Here is a 14,705-nt window from a genome sequence, read left to right as displayed (position 1 = left end):
GGCATAAAACTGAGGAAATACAAGCACCAAAATTGACTGGGTTACACTACACCCACCCCTCATTCGGACATCTCTCAAAACACATAGCACACTAGACACCTAGGCTGGGTCAAACTACCCCCTCCTAGGGGCTACTGGTCACGCCCCCAAACACCCAACCCCCCAGCCCATGACCCACAACCCACCAGCGAGCCGAAGGCCCCCGCCCAGAACCGGGCACCAGAACGCAAGCCGGCCCAGAGCCCGGCAACCCGCCCGCCAGAGCCCAAGATCCCCGAATCCCACAGGCCCAAGCCCGGGGGCGACAAGCCCCCAGAACCCCAAGCCCCCGCGCCCACCCCGAACCCACATCAGCACAGCCAGGCTACCAGACCGGTGACCCACGACCGCCGCCATAGACCACCTGAGGGCCTGCATGCAGCCACCAGCAGACATCCCCCAGAACCACCCAGGCCCTCCCCAGAGGGAAAGCAGTGCCCCCCTGCCCAGGTACCCCCAAGAGCCCAGCCCCCGGCAACCCCCCCGGGGCCCCAAACCCATACACCCTCCTCCACATCAACCCCAAGGCCCCACAAGGTCAGATCCCAGACTACCCACCCTCACTATGTAACGGAGCCGATCAAAGGAGCCCACAGAGATTGATCCAATGTGTCGGCAGATGCTGTTTCAAGACTAATATGATCTAACAGCAGATTTTTATACTGATTAATACTAAGATTATTTTTATTTTTCCAATTCAGGAGTATGGTTTTCTTTGCGATGCATAAGGCAGTGAAAATCATGCGACATGTATTTTTTTCCAGGGTAACATCTTCCAAGATAGCCAATAAGCAAACAGACGGAGAGAGTGGAATATTACATTTCAGACATTTAGACAAGTCTTCACAAACCTGGACCCAGAACCTCTGAACGGGTGGGCAGAACCAGAGTGCATGGATATAATCATCAGGAATATTGCCTGTGCACTGTGAGCAGTTGTTAGATGATGTAAATCCCATCCGAAACATTCGCTGACCTGTATAATGTACTCTATAAAGAACTTTATACTGTATTAATTGTAAGTTGGAGATTTTAGTCATTTTAAATGTTCTTAAACATATTTGAGACCAGGTGTTTTGGTCAAAATTGATTGATAAATCTGACTCCCATTTTGCAACAGGTAACATTATGGAGTCATTGATTCTAGACAATTTCTTGTATATTTTAGATAATAATTTGGGGGATTTAAGATTAAGGAACTCTAACACACATATTGGTGTTTCTAACAAAGTTTTATTAAGCTTAAATTTCTTTTTTATGATAGACTTAATTTGTTGATATTGTAAGAAGTATTTATTTTCAATGTCAAATTGTATTATTAAATTATTAAATGGAATAAAGTCTACACCTTCATATATGTGTTCCAGACGTTCAATTCCCTTGACTCTCCAACCTGGGAAATTTAACATATTATTTTCTTGTAGGATGTCAGGATTGTTCCAGATGGGTGTATGTCTACAGGGGAGTAGTGAAGATTTTGTCATTTTCAAATACTCCCACCATGCTGTCAGAGAAGAGCTAATATTGATGCTTTTAAAGCAAACATGTCTTTTTATATTTGTGCTAATAAACGGTAGATCTGAAATCTTAATATTATTGCATAAAGTTTGTTCTATGTCTATCCAAGTTTCATCTAATGTATTTGGATTTAACCACTTTGAGATATATTGTAACCTATTGGCTAAATAGTAGTGATAGAAGTTGGGAAGTTCTAACCCTCCGGTATCTTTAGATTTCTGTAATGCTTTTAAGCTAATACGTGGAGTTTTGTTTTTCCAAAGGAATTTAGATATCAAAGAGTCCAGTGACTTAAACCATTCAGTTGAAGGTTTATTTGGAATCATTGAGAATAAATAGTTTATTTTCGGCAGGACCATCATTTTTACTGAGGCAACTCTTCCCATAAGTGATATGGGCAGAGATTTCCATCTAGTAAGATCATCTTCAATGTTCTTTAAAATTGGGATATGATTCAATTTTATTAAGTCTTCTAATCTAGGAGAAATATTAATGCCCAAGTATGTAATGTTACCTGATTGTAGTCGTTCATTGAGAGAAGTATTAAACACGCAGTTTATTGGAAGAGCTGTGGATTTTGACCAATTTATAGAATAATCAGAAACTTTTGAGAATGAGTTTATTAATTCGATAAGATTAGATATTGACTTTTCTGTGTTCTGAAGAAAAAGTAAGACATCGTCAGCATAAAGACTAATTTTATGTTCTATATTTCTACACAGTATAAAGGAGTAAGCTTTAACTTCACCAACCATTTAGGTGTAGACAAGTCCCTCGCTACTTTGCGGTTCGTTTATCACGGACTCGCTCTGTGGAGGTTTTTCAAAGTAAAATTGGACATGATGCACAACTGGCTGATTGATGGCTGAACCGCATCATCTGCGTGAATTTTTATTGAAAAGAAATTGTTTAAAATTATTTAGCACCTGTTGCACCTGAGTCAGTCAGAGCCGGAGATTCTTTATTGTCATTCGCACCGCATGTGGTACATGTGGTGGAACGAAATTATGTACACAGGGTCCCAGTTACATCCAACAATAAAATGAAAAAGAAAAACAGTAATAACATCTAAGATATGAACTAAGAAAAACATCAACTACTTATACACTAAGCACTAATAGCATAAAAACATTACGTCAAACATCAGCACAAACATGAACATGAGTCTGTGTGAGCAGATGAGCACGAATGAACACAACATGAAAATGATCAGCAGCAACATGAAAATGATCAGCAGCAACATTGAAACAGATCAGCAGCAACATGAAACAGATCAACAGCAACATTGAAACAGATCAGCAGCAACACTGAAACAGATCAGCAGCAACATTGAAACAGATCAGCAGCAACAAGAAACAGATCAGCAGCAACATGAAACAGATCAGCAGCAACATTGAAACAGATCAGCAGCAACATGAAACAGATCAGCAGCAACATGAAACAGATTAGCAGCAACATTGAAACAGATCAGCAGCAACACTGAAACAGATCAGCAGCAACTTGATGTGATTTTTCACAGTGATTATTCTGGTTAGAGATTCATGAGTCTAACAGCCTCATGGTAGAAGCTGTTCCTCAGTCTAGTGGTTCTACACTTAAGTCTCTGTAACCTCCTTCCTGAGGGGAGCGGGGCAAAAAGTGTGTGTGCTGGGTGAGTGGGGTCCTTCATGATGCAGGTGGCCCTCTTCCTGCATCTGGAGGTGTAGATGTCTGTGATGGTGGGGAGGCTGACTCCAACATCTTCTGTGCAGCCTTCACCACTCTCTGCAAAGCTTTTCTTTCTGCAGCTGTGCAGCCTCCATGCCACACGTTGATGCTCGAGCACAGGATGCTCTCCACTGCACACCTGTAGAAGGAGGTGAGGACTGAGCTTCCCAGACCAGTTTGTCTCAGCCGTGTGCAGCCCACACTGCAGGATAAGCTTCCAGCTGCAGCTGATCAGCTGCTCTCCGTGCAGAGCGGAGAAGTGGGCGTGGCTGAGAGCTCTTGCAGGTGGCAGGAAGCTGGGTACTGATCCCCCGCGATCAATGAGGGATTACTAAATAATTATTCTTTTTCTCTGTAAGGCAGAGAAGTCCTGGCTTGTGAACATGGGACTGTCTGCATCAAGGACAGAAAGCTGACGTCGTGAAAAAAGACCAAAACTATCTGAACAAACAAGTTGAAGGAAACAACGGGGCTAAATTTGAAGATTGAAACTGAAACCTTAGTCAGAACGAAAAATGAGGAAACGGACACGACACAAACAAAACAAATTCATCAGTTTGGATAAAGTAAGAATATTCCTACATGATAAATGGACTTACTGTATATAGTGCCTTTCTAGGTCGTCAAGATACTCAAAGCACTTTAACCTGCAACATGTGCACTCATTTACCCATTCATACAGCTACACTCTACAAAGCTAATCTAAATCTGTAGAGACTAATCAGTGCTTTAGATTAGGGGTTCTCGACTTTTGGGGTTCAGGGACTCCCTCATAACCCTCATGTTTATTAAATGTCTTCAATTTGTCTCTTTAATATAATGGAAATATTTGTGTATCATATATACTTAAGACCTGTTCTTTAACCTCCTAAGAGCTCAGTCCTCACCTCCTTCTACAGGTGGAGAGCATCCTGTGCTCCAGCATCAACGTCTGGCATGGAGGCTGCACAGCTGCAGAAAGAAAAGCTCTGCAGAGAGTGGTGAAGGCTGCACAGAAGATGTTGGAGTCAGACTCCCCACCATCACAGACATCTACACCTCCAGATGCAGGAAGAGGGACACCTGCATCATGAAGGACCTCACTCACCCAGCACACACTTTTTGCCCCACTCCCCTTAGGAAGGAGGTTAAGGAGCATTAAGTGTAGAACCACTAGACTGAGGAACAGCTTCTACCCTGAGGCTGTTAGACTCATGAATATCTAATAATCACTGTAATGCCACTTGGGGTTGATATGTGCTGCTGATTATCCATGATGCTGATCTCATGCTGCTGATTATTTCATGTTGCTGTATTCATAAGTCCTCATCCGCTCACACAGACTCATGTTCGTGCTGCTGTTGCTTTGGCACATTGTTTTTGTACTATTAGTGCTTAGTGTATTCTTAGTTAACTGAACATATATTCTTAGTTCATGACTCGGTTTTTACTAATGTTTTTCTTTACAGTTTGTGTTTTTCTTGGATGTAACTGGGACCCTGTACATAGTTGTCCCACCTCATGTATCACGTGGGGTGTGCATGACAAATAAATCTCTCTGACTCTCAAGATGTTTGTTTAGCTACAAAAACAGCCGCAGTGACAGAAATCAAGGACGAGACAAACAAATCCAATAGTTTTGATGCATTTTTCTATATTCATGTCCGATTTGTTGAGTAAAGTGCAGATTAAAGTGCTCTGTTTACATAAAGTTCTGAATAATGTTCTTTTAATGTTTGATTACACATCGTTTCTTTAACAGAAGCAACAATTTATTTAATTATCTTCCCATAAAACTCTGCATAAAATATATTTAAAGTCTAAACTCTATTATTTGTTAAAACAATTATGAATTTTAATGAAATTGTTTCTATATTGTTGTTGCTTTGTTAGTATTTTTGTCGTTGTCCCTTTATTACCTGCTTTTTAGTTTGGTATGATAACGTTTATATTTGATTAAATAATTAAAGTCTGAGTGTGTCTTTAACAGCATGTTTTAACTGTAAGTTGAGTCATTTTTTTGTTCCCCCCCAGGGAGTCTCTGTTGGGGGCAGAACTCCTCTTCCTCCTCTTCCTGACACTTCCACCGACCAATCAGCTGCGAGCTTCGGGCTCGCGCGGACCAATGGCAGCATCTCCAAGGCGTGACCGAGCGCAGCGAGGTGCGTATTTTGGAGTTTGGTTAATGACTGCAGCAAGAAAACAGTGTCGGAGCGCACCGAACTGCTCTGTGCTCCGCGTGTGCGCGCGCACGTCATGGGCGAGTGGTCCACATCAGTCCGACACGCAGGCTGACGTGCTCTGAACGCTCCACGGGGACCCTGGTTTCGTTGGTGTGAGTGTGAACCGGTGCGCCGGCGGAGCGTCCGGCGCGTGCCCAACTTGACCCCCTCCAGACGATGGGAGCAGCTGAGCCGCGCTGCTGCAGCGTTCACTCTTACTACTACTACTACTCGCCCCTGGGAGATCAGCGCGAGGAGAGGAGGGAGAAGCAGCTGCAGGAGGAGGAGGAAGAGGAGGCGCACTTGTTCTACCTGCAGCAGCAGCGCCGGGACCCCCCACCGCAGCAGCAGCCCAGACCCGCACAGCCAGCGCGCCGCTCCGGCTGCCCCAGGGACGCGTGCGAGCCAGAACCTGCAGACGTGAGAAGGAGCACTTCTCTGCGCGCGGACTGAACGCGTGCACGTTTGTTCCGGAGACTGCGCAGCCAGACAGCTTCTGGAGGAATATGTCCCGCTTTTTGTTCACCTGCGGTGGCACGCACGGACCGGACCCGACTGGGTCTGTTTGTGTAGCAGTCACCCGCAGCATCCTCTGAGAGCAGCCAACCCCCCTCCCCGTCCCCTCTCTTCCCCCCCTTTCTCCCCCCTGTCCCCCAGCCGGCTGCCCGCCTGCCTCTGTCCGTGGTCCTGAGCGCATTTTCCGCGTGGATTTAGTGGATTCTGTCCCTGCTCTGCTGGGCGCGGGAGACCGGACACACACAGGAGCTACCGGGGAGTGGAACCATGAGAACCCCGCGGATTGGCACCGGACTACACCGGATCTGACCCCCCTTTCCCCCTCCCCCTTTCCCCCTCGCATCCAAATTCTGCTCACCTTGGAGGTCATAAACCCTAACCACAGCCCCCTTCCCTCCCCTCTCATCCTCTTCCTCCTTTCCACCTCTGAGGGAGTTTATTTTCTAGAGGGGGGATTCGTCCTCTGAAGAGTGTGACCCCCCTCCCCCCATCCCCCACCCCCTTCCAAGGAAATGAGACTGGCAAAAATGTGCCGACTAAACGCACTGGGGATCTATTTGTGGGAAACCGTAGTATTTTTCAGGTAAGCAGAGGCATGAAATTGACTTCACGGCTGGAAAAATAACGAAGTGCCTGATTTGTTTGTGGATTTAATCAGAAAAGAAAAAAAAATACAAATAAAATTAGCATTTTTATTGCTTTGCTGCCATATGCGTGGAAATTAGAGCTGCGCCTACACTGTTCTTAAAGGAGGGGGGGGGTTCTGGAGGAAACTTGTCAAAGTTGCCTGTGGGGTTGTGAGTTATGGCTCATAAAGTCTGCCAGTGTTCAGGAACGAGGTGGAGTGGAGGCCAGAGAGGAAAAACTGCGACCACTAGTGGGTCTGCAGCCTGCAGGACGGCCCAGCATGCGGGGACTTTCATTCAGGCTTCTGTGGTTCAAGGTATCTAAATCTGAAAACACTTCATTTATAATTAATGCCAATCATTTAATCATCCCACTCCCTCTTGAAAATCCTCATTTGTCTCAATGAGATAACCAGCCATTGAAAGGGTTTTTGTCCTTATTCCTTATCAGCAGTAATTTCAAGGATTAACAGAAATTAGATCTGCTGCTGTAGAGAAGCTTCAGTCGAGGCAGAGAGGGAATTTAAAATGGCTTTGCTTTCCAAACGTGCAGGAAGCTCTAAGAAATGATTGACCCGCCTCGTTTTTATATCCAATTTTATTGTTTGCTTTGAGGGAAAATGTTATTATTATTCTTTTTTTAATGTTTGGAGGTGGCTTTGAGTCTGCAGGGTTTCTAAAGGGTTTCTTTGAACATCTTCTGATCTGTGAGTGAGCAGCATAAAAATGGAAAAACTCAAGGGGTGAGCTTAGCAGAACAGTTTTATGTTGAAAAAGAAAAACTTTGAAAGGCGTTTAGAAAACCATTTTAAATGTTTATCATAAAGTATTTCTGCTAAGAAACAGAAATGTGTTGGTTCTGCACTGTGAATTGATTCAGATGTTTTTTTTTTATTTGTTAGTTTATGAGTTGACTCCTGGTTTTCAACGGCTTGAAAACCACCTTGAAACTCATTTGTTGATTATTTTCCTCACTGCTCATTCTTTGACAATCCTTAGGATGTTACTAACCCAAGAAAGCTGCTGTTTAACTCTGTTTTTACTTTTATTGAGGTTAAAAACATTTACATGCATGTTAGTACTTGTGTTTTGTGTATTTCTGAAGGTTGGATCTCAGTAAGGCCTTTTCATCTTCTGGATTCTGAAGTAAAAATAATAAGGTTTCATAAGAATATCAAAACATCTGTTAACATGTGTGGATGTTTTATAATCTGGGTACAATGGATCAATGCTCTCTGGATAAAATAATAATAATAATTCCTGTTGTTAAAAGAAAGTGTAGGGTGATTAGTTATTACTAAACTACTGAATAAACATAAACCTAATTATAAAAACCATCCAATAAAATTGAACACTTCGGGCAGTTTTATTGTTTAAAATACATTTTTGGTTGTGATTCATCATTTATGCAATTTGCTCCGTTTGTTTTAATTTATTTTTTGGAACCAGAGTCTGAGCTCTGGGATGTAAGGGTTATAAGCCCCGCCTACTCTCGCACACACTCATGGTGTCACATAACCTTTCTTTTAAGCATGAAAAAACGAATTTAGAGACTAACAAATTTAATTTAAATTTGCTTTTTTTTTTAAATTTTATTTGAAACAGTTAAAACACTAACGAGGAGGAGGCGGGATCTAAAATGTGTGCTGGACCATCCTCCGAGCCGGCTTCAACTTCTGCGTTCCTGCAGTCTGTTTGCTGATATATTTTCTAATTATCAAGCATAAATTCAGAATAAACGACGACAGAGTATTTCTTGAAGCATTTGAACAACAGTAGATGAAGAGCTCCCTCCACTCAGAAGCCGTGTTCACGAGACCCTAAACAGCAGTTTGTCTTTTTAACTAACTTTGATTGAAAAGACGATGAAATGCCAGTTTTATTCTCATGCGTACACCCTAAAGACAATCTTCTGAAAACGATGACGTCATAACCTCACCTCCCTCCCAATCTGCGAGCCGGAGCGTGACAAATGTAACAAAGATGCTGACAGATTGCACGTTTGCATTCGTGCTGCAGATCAACAGCAACAATCTGACAAACACCAAAACCCTCTTATTGTTACAACACATAACCCAAGGTCCAAAATGATTTTTTATCTTTGTAGAACTGTCAACAATAATGAGGCAAAGGCTGCAGAAAACAAGCAACAATTTACAGCAAGTTAAACATGGCGAGTGAGTTTTCCAGGACTGACACTTAAATAAACATTTAAACCTAATAAGTTTTGAATATTATATATAAAAAAACCTCTTCCCTGCAGCCGCCCCTCACTGTACCCTGTGTTTAAAATCCTTCATTATGTCCTTGATTTTGGACCGACCCATCTCCCAGTCAACAGTAATTTAATGAGGCACAAAGTGTCGAAGTCATATGTGTCAAACTCAAGGTCCGGGGGCCAAATGTGGCCTTCGATTACATCTTATCTGGCCCAAAAGATGATATGTGAACTGTAAAATACTTCTATCTGTTGATTTTTTTCAGTAATCTTTGATTATGATGTCGAAAGCCCAACAGAGAACATCAAATGAGACCAATCAAACTCTTGTTGAGGAACCTGTGACCAAGAAAAGATGTTGCGTATTTGATTTGAGTTCATGTAGATTCTGAAATTGGCCATTAGTTTGAAAAAGTTTTTAATTTTGGCCCCCATTTGTAAGTGAGTTTGACACCCCTGATCGAAGTGATCCACATCGTCGTCAGTCCACAGAAAGGATTCAGTTTCTGCTCCCGTGTTCCCATCTTTCTGCTTCTGGTGATTTTTGTTGTCTGACGAAGTTACTGAACATTTGGATCTTTTTTTTTTCTTTGTGGACGAAAATAATTTATAGAAACGGCTGCGTTTTCAAGAAAACATTGTTTTAAAAAGACAGTGTTTCCTTGTGGACAGAGCCTGAAAGTGTTCTTGAAGGACTTGTTTAAATGAAACCGTGCACGCTGGAACACCAGAGGCAGCTAAAAGAACTCCCGACCAGCCGAGTGTCGAGGACTAATTCAAAGGTTTCAACTACACATTATGCCTCAGGAGTCATTGGAGCCAAGAGCAGCAGGAGGTTTAGGAGAACTACAGTATATATTCTGAGATCTGTTGCGATAAACTCACGTTCTATCTATACAACACTCTGTGTGGACCTCTAAACTTTTTTTGCTGCAGTTTGTGAATTTATTTGGATCCTTTGCAATGATTGTGTTGTGTATTTTGTTACTGCAGAGCCCGATGAATATGGAGCTTTTGGTTATCACCGATACGATATTTGAAGGGAAGGCTAATGCCGATAACTGATATAATGGCTAAACATTTTTGAGCTTTGTCCACCCCCAAAAATCTTTTAAACCTGTTTTAACACTTGAATTCTTGAAGCAGTCTTCCTAACATGCGTTCACATTTTCTACCTCCACTATTCAATATATAGGTAAGAAGTGTGTTACAAAATATAAATAAAATAAAGAAACACCCTTCCCTGCTCATTGTTTAAACAGTCAGTCACATTGGGTGAAGGCCTAATCAGTACTGAACGCAGCAGAGGCTTTTTTCTTGTCAGAGAACTCACGACTTCAGACAAACAATGCATTTCATTGAGGACGACAAAGATAATGTTACTAACACTGATATATATATATATATATATATATATATATATATATATATATATATACCACTACATTAGATTTATTGTTCTGGATAAAGTTTTACAAGGCAATAGACTATGCTAGGTTATCTAAATGTTAGCTTGCTAACTTGAGAGGCACGTAGCTAATGACAAGCCTGTTGGAGGATTGAAGATAATTTATTATTGTTGATTTTTTTAAATTTTACAGATCTGTTCAAATAAACTTATCATGCTCTGTTCAGCAAAAGAGGCTACACTGTATTCAGATACTCCTTGCTTCGACTGTGCTGAAAGTGAAAGTGAAACTTAAGTGAACCATGACTTGAAAGTGCGCCCTCTGCTGGATACATTGTATAATTATGCCTTTTGCAAGTAAGGACACAGCTTGTTTCCAGTTTTATATCGGCACAGAATGGGACAATGATCATCAATACCGGTATGTCCCCAAACACCTTTATCGATCCTACCGATATATTGGTTGGGCTCTAATTGTAATGTTAATAAATTTTAGATTTGTTGTAGGAATGATCGAAAAGGTTGTTGCAATTGCTGTTATACACATATAAATTATTGATGTGTGACAGCATTATTGATGATGAGCTATTGTGGGTTTTTTAACAGTTTTAAGTATTTTAGAAAATAAATTATCAGATTTTATTGGTGGGGTTTGAAGGGCGGAGCGGTTGTCAGACATGAGACAGGTAGAGTCAGGTGTCGTTACAGGTCACACGTTTTTAGAAACATTTAGGACAAATGTTCAACTTGATCACATTTTATCATTCTGTGTATCATTTTCAATTGTTTAAAAAATGTTAGATAAAAAAAAACAACGTTGTGTACTTGAAGGTGTGTTGGAGGCCTGACAACAAAGTAATGACACAGTAAACCAGCTTCTACTGTAAGATTGACACATTTTTGTTGATTCAGTCAAGATTAAAGAAAGAAAGTAACGAAATAAAGAATGATAAAGTGTAAAAAAACACAAAATAAAACAAGTTGGCGAATAAATGTAGCTACAATAATAATATATATATATATAAAATAATAATATATATCTTTATTCAGGACAGAAAATAAATTAACAAAGAATCCAAACAGTCCACCTTATCTTTTAGCTTTTTTCAGGAATTTGAAACTAAATGCAATCTTTGAATCACTTTGTTTATTTTATAGTTTTTTAGTGTTTGGGAAACCTGCAGACACCTATCAGGTTTCACCTCATTGCATCACCAGAATATTAAATTCCTGCACAGCCTCAGCATTATTTCTTAATCTCAGTTATCAAAATTATTATTTTTTCTCCTGAATCCCTCATTTCTGCTGGTTTTGGAAGGGGGAGGTGGGGGCCGGCTGCATCCAGAGTTCACTGATTAGTCATGAAGCAGCTTCGGGGGATTTTGCTGTCTCAGCTTCTCGCTCCGGACTCTGCAGTTCTCTGCCTAATTGATATCTCTTCCCCCTGGTTTTAAACCCAGACCTCCACCTCATTCTCCATTCAGCCTTATTACTAAACATCGATTAGCCCGTCAACCAACTGATGAACACACGTTTAGTGCTTGCACGTTGTTCCCTCGCTCCCTTTTTTTCTATGTTCATGCTCAGATTATTAATTAAAAAACTGGAATGGAGCTCAGGATTCAGACTGTAACCTCTGAATTCTGATGAGATGAAGAACCTGGCTGACAGATTTTTCTTTACATTAAATGTTTTGCAGTTTGTGGAGTTTCAAACTCAGCTTCTGTACAGCATGATTACTTTAAGCAGGAATATCTTGGACAAAAACATGATCGATTAAGGCCTGAATTCCTTGAACAAATGTGTTTTGCCTGCTGCCTTACATGCAAGTGCTTAATACAATATATCAGATTCAGCTTTATTGTCGTTGCACCGAAGCACAACAAAATTACCTTTCAGTTCAGCCTGTCCAAGTAAAACACAAACAAACAGACATGGGTAGATGGAGGTGTCTGAGGCTGCAGCCTCATGGGAGGCGCTTCCTTTTTTGTTTAAATAAGGAAAAGTGAAACACGAGAGAAGAGGGAGGTGTAAAAAATCATATATTGCCTAGACAGGACACAGTGCAAAAGTTGGAAAAAAAAAATCACAGAAATAGCAACATATTGATGGCATTATAATACATATGCATGAGGAAAGCCAATGAAGGCGGTGAGTTTGTCCATGGACACTGCCCCATAGTCCTCCAAGGCCCCATACTCCTGATAAGAGATAGTGCAGTGTCTATCATCCGGCTCAGCTTTGATACAGGTCCACAGATGTCCTCCGGAAGGGAGCGGGTAGGAGAGGAGGGGAGCAGAGATTCTTGTTCACATGACATCCAGGAGAGTTTGGGATAGTTGGTCAATTCAAGGCCTACATGGGGGAGCCAGATTCAGATAATAGTTATTTTGGGTCAGGCCAACTCTGCTTGGTTTCTGTCTGCCTTATAGTTCTACTGGTACGTCTCAATGGCGACTTCAAACAGCCAAATTTATTTTGTGGTCAGCACCGCCAGGCCGAGCTTGTAGCTTTTCCAAGTTCAATTCCTTCCCGCCAGCGAGTTTCGGGAGCCGCAAGTGACCTGCGATTCTCAGAAATCGCGTCCAGATTTCGGCTCAGCTCACAAAGCATTTACGTGAGTGCTCACGGCACATTCCATCACACAAGCCGTGCAGCCTCGCAGTGGTCTGAGCAGCTGCCGACGTTTTTCGCATTTGTCGATATGTCAGGTCCAACTCCAAAACGCAGAAATCCTGTTATCATAAATCCAATTATGTACGCGTCTTCTAGATCCTCAACCGGCAAAACAGTTGAGGATGTAGAATATATATAAATAAAATGATAAAAACAAGGGAGTCATAGCAGTTTTAGTCAAACCTTAATAATAACAATATGTGCAATCTCATGTGACATCTTGTGTGACCTGTCAGAGCTCAGAGTATACGATATGTTGGGAATGACTCTCAGCTACAGCCGCACCAAATGTCAGCTCAATATCTACGAAACTGGCTGAGTCATCACCATTTTTCAATATGATAATGAAATAATAAGTTTCTGTTGCTGCAGCAGAATTCAGATTTGAACCGATTAGCTCCTGCTCTGTTGTTGCGTTTTAGCCCAAAAAAAAAAAAAAGTATTTTTTATTTTTTCCTGAGTTAGAATCAAAGAGCAGAAACGTCTCGGGATGCATCGTCTGCTTCTATCGACTGCTCAGCCAGGAATCAAACAAGCCAATGCTGCGTTTTGCAGAATGCCACCGATCGAATCGTGGCCTCTGGAGACTGTCAATCAATCAGTCAGTCAGAATGACTGTCGGGTCTTTGAACAGCCAATGGCATCTCCTCGTCACTGCGTGCACCATGCATGATGTCACACGCAGCACTCTTGTTGCTTACCGAACTGAATATGGACGTTAGCACGTTAGCATGTGCTCCTTAGTTCTGAAGTTGTTGTACAATCCTTGTCCAATGTTTCACGTTTCTCATCTGCTGCAGAAGTGGGGGGTTTGTCACGCTTCAACAATATAAAAGCTGGATTAAATATGACGAACGTTCAGATACAGATGCTCTGAAAAACAGTTTCATGTTTGTCCCTTCATGTCCCGTCTGTTACTGCATGTCCAGGTGACAGTTGATCATATTTAGGGTTTGGTACATCGTATTAAATGGTACAGCAATCAAATCGGGTTGCTTTAGTCAAGATTACGCAAGAATATGTTTTCTACAACTGTGTTTAAAAACGGTGTAAAACGCTAAACGTCAATATTCTAAATTATTTGTTTATTCTTGGGTTGTTGTTTTTTTTCAATAAATTCATGGCAGTTTCCATGAAAATTGTCCAACTCTGGAAATTCTCTCAGTTTAGCAAATGTAGTTTAAACTGTCTACATAATTGATAGGACAAATCACTTTTTTATTTTAGATTTCCTATATTTAAACCTTTTGTAGTCTGGGTCTTCTTCTACATCTTGTCTAAAAATGATGAAGAAAAACTGGTTCATGCGTTTGTCACGTCTAGACTGGATTATTGCAATGGTTTATTATCTGGGTGTCCAAATACGTCTTTAAAACGTCTTCACTTAATTCAAAATGCTGCTGCCAGAGTCTTAACTGGAGTTAGTAGCAGAGATCGTATCTCTCCAGCTTCTCTCCATTGGCTCCCTGTCAAGTCCAGAACTGAATTCAAAATTTTACTTCTAACCTACAAAGCCCTCAACAACCTAGCTCCATCTTATATGACAGATCTTATTGTTCCATATTTTCCCAACAGAGCACTTCACTCTCAGACTGAAGGCTTATTTGTGGTTCCTAGAGTTTCCAAAAGCAGAATGGGAGGAAGGTCTTCCAGTTATCAGGCTCCTCTCTTGTGGAACCAACTTCCAGTTTCTGTCCGTGAGGCTGACACATTGTCCAGTTTTAAGACTGGGATTAAGACTCTCCTTTTTGATAAATCCTATAGTTAGTTGGCTTCTTATGCTGCCTTAAGCTTAC

The sequence above is a fragment of the Nematolebias whitei genome, chromosome 4, assembly GCF_014905685.2.
Source record: "Nematolebias whitei isolate Nwh7 chromosome 4, NemWhi1, whole genome shotgun sequence".
Lineage (NCBI taxonomy): Eukaryota > Metazoa > Chordata > Actinopteri > Cyprinodontiformes > Rivulidae > Nematolebias > Nematolebias whitei.
This window is presented reverse-complemented; position numbering follows the sequence as displayed.